Source organism: Ornithodoros turicata, chromosome 1 (genome assembly GCF_037126465.1).
Source record: "Ornithodoros turicata isolate Travis chromosome 1, ASM3712646v1, whole genome shotgun sequence".
Taxonomy (NCBI): Eukaryota; Metazoa; Arthropoda; class Arachnida; order Ixodida; family Argasidae; genus Ornithodoros; species Ornithodoros turicata.
The window spans coordinates 234,767,859-234,779,649 of record NC_088201.1 but is presented as its reverse complement, the minus strand read 5'-3'; the positions used below and the strand labels follow the sequence as shown (position 1 = coordinate 234,779,649).

The 11,791-nt window shown below is 49.5% G+C and overlaps 1 long non-coding RNA gene across 1 annotated transcript; it reads right to left on the bottom strand.

Moving 5' to 3' along the window:
• Positions 1 to 10,143: 10,143 nt before the first annotated feature.
• Positions 10,144 to 10,894, bottom strand: LOC135377192 (uncharacterized). The gene is made up of 2 exons (XR_010418093.1): positions 10,797 to 10,894; positions 10,144 to 10,324 (listed from the first exon to the last, which is right to left on the bottom strand). It is a non-coding gene; the product is annotated as an uncharacterized LOC135377192 (long non-coding RNA).
• Positions 10,895 to 11,791: the final 897 nt, after the last annotated feature.

Here is an 11,791-nt window from a genome sequence, read left to right as displayed (position 1 = left end):
GGATCCCTTGCTCTAAGCCAGATCAAGCCGCTCCACTGCGGAGTGTGCCACTTGCTCCGACTCTGCCATTGGAATTCAACACAACTGTAGTTTCCTGGGAGTTTCCTCTCTGTATTGGCATCGGAGCGGAAGACCAGCCACACAGACTGGCTCCCTCTAACGTTTCACACGGACTAAACTAAGGCTACGTAGATGCCAACTCTAGAGCAATATGATCTCTAGATTAATATGTGTGCTGGACGTCACCATGCAACGAACGAAGACTCGCGGAAAGCTGCGAACGTGACAACGGCACACTGTACTTGGCCACCTAAAAGTGAAGCACATACGTACCTCTATCATCTTCAAAGAGGACCGAAGATGTCTGCCACCGTCTTGCAAAGTGCACAGCTCCCAGCACAGCTCTCTCTCTACGAAGAGCGCGACGAACCCCTGCTCGAACAAGATTTAGCACTTCTGCTACACTACGGATGCGGCCACCCTGTGCTGCAATGCAGCGAGAAATCCACACCTGGTAGTTAATCTCAACTGCCAGAAGGAGGAACTGTTTCCTATCGCGATGCGGGACGGGAGGCTGAAAGAGCGTTTGAATGACAGCCCACCGAATGTGTGACACACCGAACAGGACTTCAACTTTGTGCCATAGAGTATCGGGCACAAGGCACTGATGAAACGCGTGTTCCGCAGTTTCGTGACAAGCACAGAATGGACAGAAAGGAGTGGTGACTCCGTACCGAGCCAGACGGTCCCGAAGCGGTAAAACGCCGTGTGCCAAGCGCCATTGCAGGCTAGCCCGACGTGCGTCGAACCAGCCCGCGGTGACAAGACGCCAAGCAACCTGCCGGGGCACACCAAGGCCCACAGCCGGCGGAGGCATGGCAAGAAGCTCCAAGAGAGATTTGTACAGTCGCTTCACAGTCCAGGTAGAAATGCGTTCACCTGGGTAGGACTCGCGCAGGCGCCGCATGGAGGAGGCATACTCCCTGAGGTGAGGTGCAACAAACTCAGACCGAGGCCTACTCAGCGAAAAAGCCGAAAAAAACCTGACATCAGGACCCAGGAGGAACTGTAACAGATCATGGGCAGGGTGGCACGGCTCCATGAGCGCATCAAAAATACCTTTAAGACCAAGGGCGAGACACTTGGTCTTCTTATGTGGAACCCATAGGCCACCTAACTCCCGCTGCAGGCACATGCGGGCGCGTGACACCCATTCCACGCTGCCACCCCAGATGAAACGAAAAGCTGTGCGAGTAGCAGCTACCAAGATCTGACGAGGGGGAATAACGACACTGCCATGGTACCAGTACTTACTGAAAAACCATGAGGCGGCAAGACGGGCTCGACACGTGATAGGGAGCACCAAACCTCTGAGATCAGCAAGAACGGGGACACTGCGCTGGTGCACCCTCAGCCATGAGGACGGCGACAGTCCGCAACTATTAAAGTTATATCCTAGTATGCGAACATCGTCTTTAACAGGAATGCCAAAGGGCGCAGGGCACGAAGGGGTAGCATTAAGGAAGAGCAAAACACTCTTCACCCGATTAATGCGCGCATTTGATACGTTGCCATAGGCATCTAGAACACCTAGGACAGCGGCAACAGAAGCTTCATCTCTAAGTATTAGAGATAGATCATCCGCGTACGCAAAAAGCGGAAGAGCTGTAGAGCCAGGTAGTTTGAGCATACGTGAAGGGAGGAAAGTTGCAAGAGACTCCAAAAGTGGACTAAAGACCATGGCGTAGAGAGCAGGAGACAAAGAGCAACCTTGCCGCACACCGGACTTTATTGGAAAACGGTCAGACAGAGCCCCATTTAGCCCAATCGTAGCTGAAGCTCCGGCGTACAGAGTTCTGACCCAGTCAATAACCGTAACAGGGAAACCAAAAGCGTGCAGGACCTGGTACATGTACCCGTGGTGCACCCTGTCGAAAGCCTTCTCTTGGTCAAAAGAGGCCAAAACTGCAGGTTGGATGCGACTATGAGCCCAATAAAGGGCATCACGCAACGCAGAAGCGTGGAGCTGGAGGGACCGTCCGGGGACAGCGCAGGCCTGCCAAGGAGGAATAACAAGGCCCAAAACAGGAGAAATTCGTTGCAATAGCGCGTTAGAAATAATCTTATAGTCCGTATTCAATAGAGACACGGGCCTATAAGCGTTCCGATCGAGCCTGCGAGACTCGTCTTTGCAGAGCAAGATAATAACGCTGTCGCGCATGGAAGGACACAAGAGACCGCCCGCCAAGCAGCTATTGAAAAGGATTGTCAAAGGACGGGACAAAGTCGACCAGAAGCATTTATAAAATTCGGCAGGAAGTCCATCAGAGCCGGGAGACTTCCCAGTGTGCAGGGCCTTGACTGCAGCCGAGTATTCAGCTCGCGTAAAAGGGTCGGCACTGAGAGCAAAGTGCTTTGCACAAGGCAAGAAAGAGCGGGCCTCCTCAGTGGGCAGGATCGCAGCGTCGTATAGGGTCGCAAAATGTTCTCGAAAGAGCGACCTAATGCCATCGGGCTGCCCACAGACAGACCCGTCAGACGCCGACAGCTCCCCAATGACACTCTGAGGGCGGCGATAGTAACGGCCAAGGAGGAGGCGGGAACAGCATGATTCCCGTGACCAACGCTCAACTGACTGGAGCGAGGCAAAGCGATCCCAGGCCTGCATTTGCAAGGCAGAAATCCTTCGCAGGACTTCCTGTATGGCCTCGTCATTTCCAGGGCTCCTAGACCCCGGATGGCGCAGTATAGATAGCACCTGCCGTAGATGCTGCATTAGCTGCCGACCCTCACGCGCACGTCTCGCCTCAACAACAAAGTGTTATATGTCCATCGCTGCAAAACCGCGATTGAAGACAGATCACTGCGACATATCACCAGCGCTAGTTATCCAAGTTTGCCGGTGGGGCGAAAGTGCTAGGAATGAAAGCGCTCGCCTCTCGCGCTCCTTAGCGGTACGCAATGAAAACGACGTTTCTGTTCAGAAAACTGAAATAAATGTTGACTATGGTGATGCTAGGACTGCTCAAGCTATAACTCGCCAGACTATGGCGTACTGTGATGAAGCAATACCTAAGGACACAAAGAACAATTTTGACGCATCTCCTGAGTGTGGCAGCGCAAAAGTCGATACATAGATAGATGGATGCATGAAAGCGTAACGGTGAAAGAACGAGTCAACAGGATAAACGAAGCCTTAAAAAATGATAGTACTCAACACAACCAATGCAACAAAACCACGTGGTCAACGAGGGCGGTAACACGCTGAACCCATGTCTTTTGTGCCGTTCACTCTGCTAATGATCCGAATGTAGCTGTTAAGATTTTACTGACACCGCGTTTTCAGAGTATCGACACTGAGGTTCAAGGGAGAGCAGGAGCGCCATTTTGTTTCCCCACCACACCGGTACCATCCCCAGTTGAGGATCGAAGACAGCTAACGTAATGCTCGCTGTGGGATAGAGAGGCGTGTATGTTTGATGCGCGATAATCCACGTATTGCGCGATAATCCAAGTATTGTCCACCAGACCTTCCAGAGGATGTACAAGGTCAGCTGAATGCCCTCAGCATTGATGAGCTTCTTGCAAGGGAAAGGAACATTTCACCCGCGCACGATAGATGGCATCGTCCGCTAAAATGCGCCTGAAGTGCGCGTCGCTACCGTGGTGTGGAAACAAGATCGCGAGTGGAAACAATGTGGTGCGTGCTCGCTCTTGGAACTCAGTGTCGGTACTCTGAAGCGAAGCTTATTTACTAACTCTATTTTACACCAGACCGACGTGATATTTCTAGACTCCCGAAAGGCCTTTAACAAGGTGCCCCACGAGTACCTCCTCAAAAAGTTGTCTATACTAAACCTCGACCCATTTTTTTTTTCAGTTGGATACGCGAGTTAGGCTCCGTCGTACAGGTCTTTGTTTGTCTTTTGTGATAAGAGTCTATCCGACCTTATGGCTCTAACTTCCCGAATCCATGCTTAACATGTAGGAACCTTGCGCTGCATTTTCTTCCCGTAACCCAACCAGTCTTCTTCATTTCCCTTAGACTCTGGATAACAATGCTCTCTCTCTCTTTCTCTCTCTTTTATGCTGATTCATACAAATACCTCCGGCTCTGTATTTCTACCGACTTATCTTGGAACCATACATATTGAATTCATTATAGGCAATGCTAACAGCTTCCTTCTGTTTCATCAGACGTAACCTGAGAAGGGCGCCACAACGCCTTCGAAAGGTCTCCTACTCCAGCTTGGTACGACCTAAACTGCAGTACCCCTTCCTCACTGTGGGATCCCTATCGACAATACTTATCTCCAGCAACGTAATCTGTTTCGAACTGTGCAGCTATGTTTACTGTCGGCAACTACTCTCGTTCTTGCTCTACCTCATGCATCAAGGACAATTCCTTCATTAGCAAATAGTCGCCTTTTTTTTTTCAAGGTTATCACTTTTTCATAGGTTCTTTCACGTTATCTCCTCGCACATAACTGTCATATCTCATTCCTCAACCATCTTTCCCTGTCGCGATCATCAGTGCAAAGTCAACCGCCTCGATTCTAACACAGACGCCTTTGCTAAATTGTTCTTCTGCAGGAGGGCCCTTGATTGGAGTAACTTGCCTTCACAACGAGCCGATATCATCCTGCATCTGTCAGATGCTTATCCCATCCTTCATAATCACCACACTATCATAATCAATCGTTTATCTCTGAGCTGTCGAGACTGTGCTCAAGAGCAGACTATGCATATTGAGGGTATTCCGGAATTGCCCCTCTGGAGACCTCACCCGGACAAGGCCAATCACTGAATGCCCCTTGGCACGTAAAAGACCAATCAGGGAGCGGCTAGAGGAACCGTGGTAGCATTGACAGTCGACCGACCGACAGACGGGAGGGCAATCCAGAATGCGAGGGGACAGCTTGTGCAGGTCGCCGGGAGTCCGTGATCGGCTTGTGGAATGTTGTTTCTGGTTAGCGTCGGACGTGTCCGTACAGCCAGGAGCGCCACGCCGTGTTGCACGCAACATGATGACGTCAGAACTTACACTGGTAAGCGGAAGTCTGCGTACTAACCGAGTTTTTTTTTTTTCGCTTAGTATATCGCCATGCAAACCTCCAGCAGACGACCTTGGAGAGAATCGCCGTGCGCTACGATCCTATTAAGGGCTAAACGCATGGAGCGTTTTTCCGACGTTTTCAGGACGCGCGCGCGCTCGGCGTGCGTGTGACCTCGTAAAAACTAGTTTTTCAACGCGGGCGGAGGGCGTACGCTGGAATCTGTCGACTACAGATATTCGCGCGCGTCTGGGCGCGTTTTCCGAGAAGTAGACACAACCATGGCCGTCGTGCGGCAGACAAGGTGGCGTATGAGCAGCTCGCATAAATTTTTGGGACATTATTCATCACACTAAATTTACGTGAACATTTTAATGGTATCTGGAATGAAGGAACGCAGGAACAACAGGAAAGAAGAGCATCTGCACGTTCTAACAAATATTTGTGGTCGACGAATATAGCAACCGTGGCGCGCGTCACTCGCTCCGTACGCGTCCCATGCGTTTCGGGTGGTCGCCTCGCTGGCGTTTCTTCACCGCGTGTGCGAGGCCATCGCATACGCGCGACGTTTTGACGCTGAGAAAACGTCCAATGCGTTTCGCCCTTTAGTGTGCCTGGCGTACGTCATGATGGTGTTAGCTGCGGAGAAAGTGCCGTTCTTTAAAACTTGCCTATTTAACATGGCAGCTGTTTTTGGAAGACAAACTTCGCCAAGTTGACCGTGCAGAGGCGACGATCATTGCCGCACTGGTCTCTTACGTACACATTCCCGCATGCCATGGCCCCTTTAAATCTCAGAGCACACAGCTTAGGTGCCTTTCATTGGGGCGTGCATAACGAGCCTAGAATGTGAACGATCGATATTGATTTGTACCAGGACTACAGACGCAAAGTTTCCGGAAATTTTGAATTGTTTGTTTGTTTTTCCCAAAAGTGGAAAAAGGGAAACAAACGCGGTTACTGCTGAGTGGAAGGATTGCCGGCCAAGCCACAGCATACAATGAGCTAGAAACTTTAGGAGTGTTCACCCTCTAGGCAAAAATGCAGAGGAGAGCATCCCATGAGACTGCTGTCTACTAAGCTTGGAGGAAGGAAAACTAAGGAGGGAGCACGACCGTTTCTTTCCGAATCACAAAAATGTAGTGGAAGTGACGACATCTAGTACGCATCACGAGGACGTCATATCGATCAGGTGACTGGAGGCAGCCAATCTGCGGCGAGACTTCGCCACAACTGGGACAAACAAACTGGGGCAGCTGCCGGCGTGGATGGCGTTTCGTGGCGCCCGGCGAGATGCTAGAGAGCTGGGAGAGGAGAATTGTTTGTCCCAGTTGCTTCTCCTCACCCAAACTTCCGGAATCGTGCAAAATGACGTCACACTCCCTCCTTATTTTCCTTCCTCCATGCTACCTAGCGAACAACCCGTCCAGACCGGAAGTCCGCCATTATGTGGACGCGATGGCGATCGCTTGGAGCAGCCAGACGGAGCTGCAAGTTGGCGGGTTGGACCGCATCGAAGGCAAGAAAATTTACATTTTTGAATTGTGTCGCCTCGAAATTTTGTGCTATTTTCCGGAAGCGAGGGGGGAAAAAAACTTTTTTCCAAAATTTTCTATTTTTTTTTTCCGGGGCTTCGCATCTCTAACCAGGAAAATTTCAGTTCATGGAACTTCCTCAAAAAGTTGCCTGTACAAGGCGGGACGTGGCATCGCGTACGCCTTAAGCCCGAATCCCATAACAAGCGACACGCGGCAGATACACGCGAGAAGCGACAAAATCGACGTCACTGCCGCCACACGAGCGTCAAAAAAGCTTTGTCGCGGCTCAATATTTCTGCATCTACTCCCAGTAGATATTTGTAGCATGTCGCTGAGTTCGTTGCCTGTTGTTTGACAAAACCAGCTAGATTTGGCGGCGTGAAACAAGAACTGAACGCGTGGGCAAGGGAGAGGGTGGAGAGGGCAACCAACAAAACTAGCAGACGAAGAAGTGGGCGGGGCGTTGGGTACTTCAACCGGAGCGCCACTGCGTTACGGCGAATATTACATAGCAACTTCATTACAATTTCTCCTCGTTTGGACGAATGAAATACTATTTTTGGTATATTTATGGCAATTTAGAGCTTAGCTCGAATAAAATAAGCATTGCTTCTCCAAAAACATCATTTCTCGGTGACGAAATGTCGCTGCTCAAATGGACCAGGAAGTCGCGCCATGACCAGACGCGACAGCGACAAATTCTGCAGCGCGTCGCGTGTCGCTTGTTATGGGGTCCGCGCTTTACTGGTTAAACTCTTTCCTCGTTTTTTCTTCCCGCTGAGAGTCTGCGACACCCATGAGAAGCCTTGAAGTCATACCTATAGTGTCTGTGCAAACTTCGAGACCCATGAATCATTGCTTTGCATGCTCCCTTTGTATTTATTTAGTACAAGGTGCAGGAAATCCTGGTGGCGAGTTCGGCTAAAGTGAGCAGCAGATGTTTAAACAGAGCTACTGGTTGATAGTGTTCCCATAAAGATACGGCAGTAGATTTCCGGAAATGCGTTCTTCAGTTCTGTGCTTGTCTCGTAATCGACATGACCGCAGTAGCGAATTTTCTTCCGTTCCTGCTCTACGGTCTACTCGGAGAGTCAGCGAAGCCAGGCATAGATCCATTCATGGTTTGTGGGCAGAAGTTCAGTAAGTTCATATACACCTCTAAGCATTATCGTGTTTATGTATTTTACCTTACCTATTGTCACCTCGTATGAGGTACGACGACTAGGACTAACATTACTAAACCTTATCTAGAAGATATGAAGGCAGAAAACTAGCGTTGTCAAGTTGCCGGTGATGAGTAGATCAAAGAGTGATATTAAACTGTAGGAGCAACTTAGTTAGTTACACATGTGTGTGTGTGTGGGGGGGGGCGAGACTTTCGTGCACGAGACTGCACTTATTCAGGTTACAAAAATATGAACATGGTACAGGAACTTATACACAATTGACGGGGGAGTTTTGGTACGAGAGCGTAACAGGGTGATGGAAAGGATACACATACAGGAAATAATGAAAATGACATAAAGTCGACAGGCGGCCATCCTTGCTTCATCAGATTGACCCGGAGCTGAAATTCCGTGTTCCGTCCAGCATACCGCGACCTATACAAACACTTTTGCATCGGTTTCGCCTTAACGTTCCGTATGGTCAACAGTTTCTCCATAAAGTCGGTAGGGCTAGTTCAGCAAACTGTCCAGTGTGTGCATCTGTGGAAAACACGGAACAGATCGTTATGCACTGTACAAGATATGCATCCCAAAGGGCTACATTGAAGTTTGCTCTAGACCGCTTGGACAATAGAACATTCTATATAGTCAAGGTGCTGGGTGTATGGGAACCCGGGAAGAGAGATGCGGCGTTGTCAGCGCTTGTCAACTTCATAGTGAGCAGTGAGATGGTATCTGTATTTTAGGACCGCATTCTAGGCATGTGTCGTCGAGTTCCCCGTTCCTGTTAGTTTCTTAGCTCACTTCAGCTCACTTCTAGGGGATGTAGCTACGCATGTGCACGTACAGTTCGGTGACTGGGAGGGGTGATGTCTTTCTATTTTTACCTTTTCATCTTTGCAGTTTTCTTTCTCCTTTCATTCATTTCATTTGCTTTGAGGGAGTAGCAGAATTCGTCTGTGACGAATTCAATATCTTCCGTTTTTTTTCTATGATCAAACTCAAACTCAACACAGAAAACCAGAACACATGCAGGTGACGTTCCAGGAATTAAGGTTAAAAGGGGGGGGAGGGGTTATGGCGACGGAATGAGGACATAGGTGCGGAGTACAAAGGTGACCAGCGGACCACGAGAACGCGAAGACAGAGGTGGTCTCAGGAGAGAGTGAAGCGAAGAGAATATGGAAAGAGAAATGGAGAGTTGTTTTTGCAGTTTGCATGTGTGCGTGTTTATCATCATTGTGTTATTGTGTGTTATTTTATGCGAGAAATGATATTTACGGGTTAAATAATTGAAGTGGGCCTGCGTGGACGTTCAAACCGTGCGGATTCAGAGACTGGAATTTTGCAATTAAAAAGGATTCGCGATTTTTCCTCTTCATGTCACTGTTATAACCCGATTCAAGGATAACTATTTTGAGGTCTGTACCCGAAGCGTGTCCAGGGATGTTAAAATGAAGTAGGAAGTACGTTGATGTAAAAAAAAACGAACTTTTTGTAGCATTCTCATTGGGCCACAAGGACAGAGTTTTGGACGCCGAAAATGGTACAATTGTTCCACCTTTGAAGTAGACCTCCTATATTCCGAAAACTGTAACTATCAGTTTCCAACTAGTGCAGTGAAATTCTTTTAAGAACTGTTACTGCCCCTAACAGTTCTACTCGAAAAGCAATATCTGTGGTTACAGGCCCCCCTAGCTCTGCCATTTTTCATTTCTCAGTTTTTGTCATTTGTCAATTCTCATTGAGGATGGTGCATCTTAGAAGACTGGTCTTTGTTTATATTGGATATCCTGACCTGAGGGTTTTGCTTCAATCTGGACCCTTCATGAATCTCTACTACGGGTCGACTGAACTCAATGTTTTTTTCTCTTTGTTTTTGTAGGCGTCATCACAAATGCTAAGGCCACTTTCTTGGCAACCAGGCTATTTGAAAGCTGCATGAAGGATATCATGTTGCGCTACTCTTATGATGTATTCTTCATACAAAGGGCAAGTAAGAGCTCGTCTCATTGAACGCGTGGGTCTTAGGTGAGCGACATAAATCGCGGAGTCTGACGGAACGCTTATCAAATCACAACATATAAGCCTTACCACGGTACAAACGCAGTAAACTGTAAAAATACCCTTAAAGTGACAGTCCGGTCGAAAACATAAGTAGTAGGTACTGGACTCTCATGGTGCACAACGCCCAACTGTCCTGAACACGATTTAATTAGCAATTAGAGCTAATTGGGACCCCCCACATTAATCAGCACCCTCCAGGGAGCCACCACACTAATTGGGGAAAGTCTAACTCGTGTCCAGACCAGCTGAGCGTTGTGCACCATGAGAGTCCATAAAAAAGAAAAATAATAGGCAGAAAATAAAATAAAAAGATGAAAATAGAGTGGAGAGAAACAATTTATTCGAAAATCAACGATGCCGCGGCGAAGAAGCAGCTCCGCAACACCCGAGTGACCAGCACCCGCCATGTTGGTAGTTTGCACCCAGCAGTTGCAGAGATCGACGACAGGTGGCCACTTAGTTGCAAGGCATCACACCAGATGGCGCCACCATCATAGCTCTAGACGAGAAAGACAGAACAAGATACTAGCGGCAGGTAAAAATGACAGCACTGCCAAGCAAGTCTAGGCATGCGAGAGAAAAGGTCTAACCGCTACTGCTAAACAGAAAACAGTACACATCGGGGAAATAGGCTTACGGGGACGATCGCTTAGGCCTAACCACAACACTACGCAGCTAACACAAGGCGGGAACCACACATCGCTAAACATGCGAGAAAAGGCTTAACACGAGCGCGGTCACCGCTAAACACGGCAAACATACGAGGAAAGAGGCTTACGGGGGCGATCGCTTAGGCCTATCCTCAACACTACGCAGCTAACACAAGGCGGGAACCACACATCGCTAAACATGCGTCAACAGGCTTGGACACCGCAAAACAAGTCTAAACATGCGAGAAAAGGCTTAACACGAGCGCGGTCACCGCTAAACACGGCAAACATACGAGAAAAGGAGCGCGTCAAATCACTCACCTTTTCCCCCGCGGCAACTTCCAGGCAGAAACTGAGCGAGCGCGGAGAACATACGTCTGCTCTCTACGAGATCCAGCCAGAAAGTGAGCGAGCGCGCGGAGCGCGCGTCCGTCTTCCGCGACGGTCCGAGAGAAACTGAGAGAGGCGACGCGCAGCGGACGCTATGGATGCGCGCGCGCCCTCTGCTCCACCCGTCCGCGCATGCGCGCGCGCGCGCTCCTAGCGCCCCCTGCGCCGGCCGCGGGTGTTTTCGGTTTCGGCTCTCTGCTGCTGCGCGCGCGCTCCTAGCGGCGACGGGTGGCTTTTCAGTTTCGCTTTCATTCTCCGTTCTTTGCGCGCGCGCGTTTATCTGTATAAAGGCAGCGCGCACCGCGCTCGCGTCATCATTCTGACCGATACGTGGAAAACGCCATGTGTGGTTTATTCTCCTGCGTTTCTCGTCGTCGCAAGGAAAAGACAAAAAACGAAGAACTTCGCGAATTTATACGCGGCATCGTGGAGGAAGCCTTTCAAGTCCACCGTCTGGAATGGTTGCAAGCACGTCAAGAAATGTGTCAGGACAAGATGAAGACGCTCGACCGCATCTTAGCGGCGGACAGACTGGCGAAAAAGAAGTCCAACTTTAGCCTGGACAATCTGTATTGGGAACGCAGTTCCGATGTAGAGGACGACGACGACGAGGATGTGTAAATAAAAAGCGATGCATTTCTCTTCGAGTCTCAGTCTCTTCTTTCTCTTCGTGCAACGTGTACGCACGCAACATGTCTTCCCCCGAACCTTTTCGTTTCCGTCATCCCTTTCGCTGTATCTTAAGCGGCCCCTCCATGTGCGGCAAATCTACGTTCGTTGCTAACGTGTTGAGGAACCTGAACGACGTGGTGGACAAGCCCCCGTCACAAATATTCTACGTGCAGAAATATGCTTCGCCGAGCATGCAGGACGAATTCGGGGACTCCGTAAAATTTACCAAGGAGCTACCGCGAGAGTGGGACACG